We start from the raw sequence: 4721 nt of genomic DNA, 5'->3' as shown, positions 1-4721 counted from the left end.
ATTCATTCTTATTATTTTAATTCTTCGAACGTTGTTGATAATATTCCAGGGAGCATTCTTTTTTCCAAAACAAAGTTCTTCTGTATGCCAGCAAAAATGCTCATGCGCAAGTTTTTAAGGCATATTTTGCAGTGAGAATGAACTAGGTGTCCTGCCCTCTTTGTGAGCAACCCACCTTCATCCCATCGCTGATAAACTAAGTATAGGACATGTTCAGCTCCATTCGCTTAGCCAGGGCCTGGAGTGAGCTGGTCTGGTCAGGGATGGCAGGAAAGCCACTGGTCTTCCTCCTGTGGACCCAGTGCGACAGCTGGAACTTCTAAATTCATGGATGAGAAACAGGAGAGGATCTGAACAGCTCAGTTCCCATTCAGGTAGAGAGTTGGCAATTCTGATGCTTTATGCACATTCACTTAATTTACTTCCCTGGTCTTTCCAACTGGCAACTCATTAACACCTGAAGGCTGATGGCTGGCATTTTACAGTCTAATTGAACGTACATTAGTGTAATGAAATGTGTGCTATGGCTGTTTCTTTGGAAAAGCTGCCCTAGTTAGTCAGCCGCCCAGGAGAAAAGAGGGAGACTTTTCTGGCAGAAGCAAGAAATAGCCACACACTATTAAACACCTCAGAGTTTCAACTTTCCGAAGGTTGTTCATTTGTGCTACCTTGAAACACTGTGTAATGTTGGAAGGACATAGTAATTGTTTTTGCTTGGCAAATGAGAAAACTGAAGTCCAGATATGATTTGCCCATATAGTCTCACAGCTCTATAATGATGAGTTGGGGAATTCATTTTGATTCTAAATCTTAAAAAAATTTATTTTAAAATTTATTGGGGTGACATTGATTAATAATATTTTATAGATTTCAAGTGTACAATTCTATAATACATCATCTGTATATTGTATTATGGATGTTCATCCAAAGTCAAGTCTCTTTCTTTCATGATTTATCCCCCCTTCACCTTCTTCTACCTTCCCCCACCTCCCTTTCCCTCTGGTCATCACCATACTTTTTCTGTCTATGAGTTTTTGTGTGTTTTTTTTTTTTAATCCCTTCACCTTTTTCACCCAGCCCCCCTCCCCTCTGACAGCTGTCAGTCTTTTCTCTCTATCTATGAGTCTGTTTCTATTATGTTTGTTACTTTATTTTGTTCCTTAGATTCCACAAATAAGTGAAATGACATGACACTTGTCTTTCTCTGACAGGCTTATCTCACTTAGCATAATACTCTCCAGGTCCAGCCATGCTGTCACAAAAGGTAAGATTTTCTTCTTTTTTTTACAGCTGAGTAGTATTCCATTGTGTAAATGTACCGTGGCTTTCTTATCCGTTCATCCACTGGTGGGCACTTGGGTTGCTTCCAAATCTTGGCTATTGTAAAGGACACTGCAATGAACATACATTCTTTCAAAGCAGTGTTTCGGGTTTCTTTAGATAAATTCCCAGGAGTGGGATTGCTGGGTCATAGGCAGTTCCATTTTTAATTTTTTGAGGAAACTCCATACTGCTTTCTTTGTATCTGCGCCAGTCTGCATTCCCACCAGCAGTGCATAAGGGCTCCTTTTTCTCCACACCCTCTCCAGCACTTGTTCTTTGTTGGTTTATTGATGGCAGCCATTCTGAGAGGTGTGAGGTGATACCTCATTGTGGTTTTAATTTGCATTTCTGATGATTAGTGATGTTGAGCATATTTTCATATGTCTCTTGGCCATCTGTATGTCCTCTTGGGAGAAGTGTCTATTCAGGTCCTTTGCCCATTTTTAAACTGGATTGTTTGCTGTTTTGGTGTTGAGTTGTACAGTTTCTTTATAAATTTTGGATATTAACCCCTTATCAGATGTATCATTAGCGAATATGTTCTCCCATTTAGTGGGTTGTCTTTTCATTTTGTTGATGGTTTCATTTGCTGTGCAAAAGCTTTTCAGTATCATTTGTTTATGTTTTCTTTTGTTTCCCTTGCCCGAGGAGATGTATCAGAAAAAATATTGCTAAGAGATTTACTGCCTATGTTTTTTTCTAGGATTTTTATGGTTTCAGGTCTTACGTTTAAGTCTTTAATCCATTTTGTGCTTATTCTTGTGTACAGTGTCAGAAGGTGGTCTAATTTCATGGTTTTGCATGTATCTGTCCAATTTTCCCAACACTGTTTATTGAATAGATTGTCTTTACCCCATTATGTACTCTTGCCTCCTTTGTCAAATATTCATTGACCATAAAGTCATAAGGTTATTTCTTGGTTCTTTATTCTGTTCCATTGATCTATGTGTCTGTTTTTATTACTATGGCCTTATAGTATAGTCTGATATCAGGGAGCACGATTTCTCCAACTTTGTTCTTCTTTCTCAAGTTTGCTGTGACTATTTGAGGTCTTTTGTGGTTCTATGTAAATTTTTGGAATATTTGTTCTAGTTCTGTGAAATATGCCATTGATATCTTGATAGGAATTGAGTCGAATCTATAGATTGTGTTAGGTCATATGGACATTATAGTGATGTTAATTCTTCCTATCCATGAACATGGTATATGCTTCCACTTACTTGTATCTTCTTCAGTTTTTTCAGTGTCCTATAATTTTCTAAGTACAGGTCTTTTACATCCTTGGTTAAGTTTATTTCTAGATTTGTTTGTTGATGCAATTGTAAATGGGATTGTTTTCTTAGTTTCCCTTTCTGATAGCTCAGTATTGGTGTATAAATGCAACTGACTTCTGGATATTTATTTTGTATCCTGCTACTTTACTGAATTCATTTATCAGTTCTAGTAGCTTTTTGGTGTAATCTTTAGGGTTCTCTACATATAGTATCATCTCATCTGCAAATAATGACAGAGCCACAAACCCCAGTCTCTTCTCACAGAACACTAGTCTGCTCTGCCCTCCCTCCACTGTAGCCAACAGTGAATGGCCGTGAATGAGATTTTGTGCGCTGGCCCTATAAGAGGGTGCCTGTGACTCTAGATGATTCCAGTCTCTTTCGGGCAGACAGAATCCCCACTGGTTTTCACAGCTAGATGTTATATAGGTGTCCCTTTTTGGCTCTGGTGCTCTGGACTGGGGAGCCTAGTGGCATAAGCTCCTTAGGTGGAAACTTAGCAGCTGACATATCCCTCTGGAATTTCAGCCTCTACCCAAGGGAGCGGATCTCCATCCTTCCTACCAGCCTTGATGGGCTTCTTCTGTAAATCCTTGGTTATATATATATATCTCCTCACCCGAGGATATTTTCCCATTGCTTTTCAGAGAGAGTGGGAGAGAGAGAAGAGAAAAACATCAATTGGTTGCCTCTTGCACACCCCCCCGCCAGGGCCAGAGATGGAGCCTGCAACCAAGGTATGTGCCTTGGCCAGAATTGAAACTGAGACCCTTCTGCCCGAGGGCCAACTCTCTAACCACTGAGCCAAACCAGCCAGGGCAATTGCTCTGTATTTTGTTGTACTTCCAGTTTGGTTCTGAGAGGAGATGAGTGTACCTTCTGCCTACTCTGCAGCTATGTTAAAAGTTGATTCCAAATCTTGACTTGTTCTCTCTGCTATACCAGGTAATTTTATTACATAAACTTATTTCCACGTGGATCTAACACAGAAGTTTAAACCATGTGGAAATAACCCAGAGGAATATAAACATACTCAGACCCCATAAAAGAGGGCATTAAGGGCAGGGAAGAGATATGTCCAATGGCCTAAAACAATTAAAAAATATTCTAGAGACTGGCTCCTGGGGAGGCTAATGGTCAGAGCCAAGAGAAGGGATTCTTCTCTAGTGAGCTGCCTGATACTGGGAGTGGGAATGCAGAGATAAGACTTGCAAGAGCAGTCACAGGTGGCAGAGTTCCTTACATCACAGGGCACAGATCAGGGACAGCAGAGCAGAGGAAAGAAACAGGCTTCCTCTTCCATAATAGCATTCAATACATGGTAGTAGCTGATAAGGATTCTGAGGTGAGGCCAGGCTTAGCATGGAAGAGTGCCATGATCAATTTGCAGTGTCTCCCGAGGGCTCAGGAGGGTTTTGAAAGCTGTGGCTAAGTATTCGTCATCCCAGGCAAGAGTCTCTATCAGACATTCACTCCAGGATGACAGGGTTGTGCTTCAAGCCATGCCACCAGGAAGGTTCCATCAGTCAGATAGTCAAGAGGTATCTCACAATCACGCAGTGGCGCTCCGTCTTGGGTATCTACATGAATCAGTAATGACACTTTATAAAAATAGACACTTTGGGGCCTCACTCCTATTGTTCTCATTCTGGGGACCTAGCGTGGGGCCCAGAGTCAATATTTTTTAAAACCCCAATTTTTTTTTCATGTACATTCAAGAATGAGAAAAATGTGTAGTCTATTTTGTATAGGGAATGACCATACCTACTGTTGTGTGTGTGTGTGCGCGCGTGTGTGTGTGTGTGTATGCAGGCGTTTTGTTACCTTTCTTTACCCCATTGACGAGGGAGGGAATCTTGCCCTACGGTTCTGAGGGTATACAAACAGGCAAATCCTGACATAGGACAGGTGAGATCTACAGTAGTTTACAGTAGTTTCCCTTTATCCACAGTTTTGCTTTCTGTTATTTCGGCTACCTGCGGTCAACCATAGTCCAAAATCATTAGATGGAAAACTCCAAATATAAACAATTCGTAAGTTTTAAATTGTGTCCTGTTCTGAGTGGCATGATAATATTTCATGGGGCCCCACTCCCTCCCGCCCTGGGCGTTGTCCAGCGTTGTC

The sequence above is a fragment of the Miniopterus schreibersii genome (genome assembly GCF_964146895.1).
Source record: "Miniopterus schreibersii genome assembly, chromosome: 8".
Lineage (NCBI taxonomy): Eukaryota > Metazoa > Chordata > Mammalia > Chiroptera > Miniopteridae > Miniopterus > Miniopterus schreibersii.
This window is presented reverse-complemented; position numbering follows the sequence as displayed.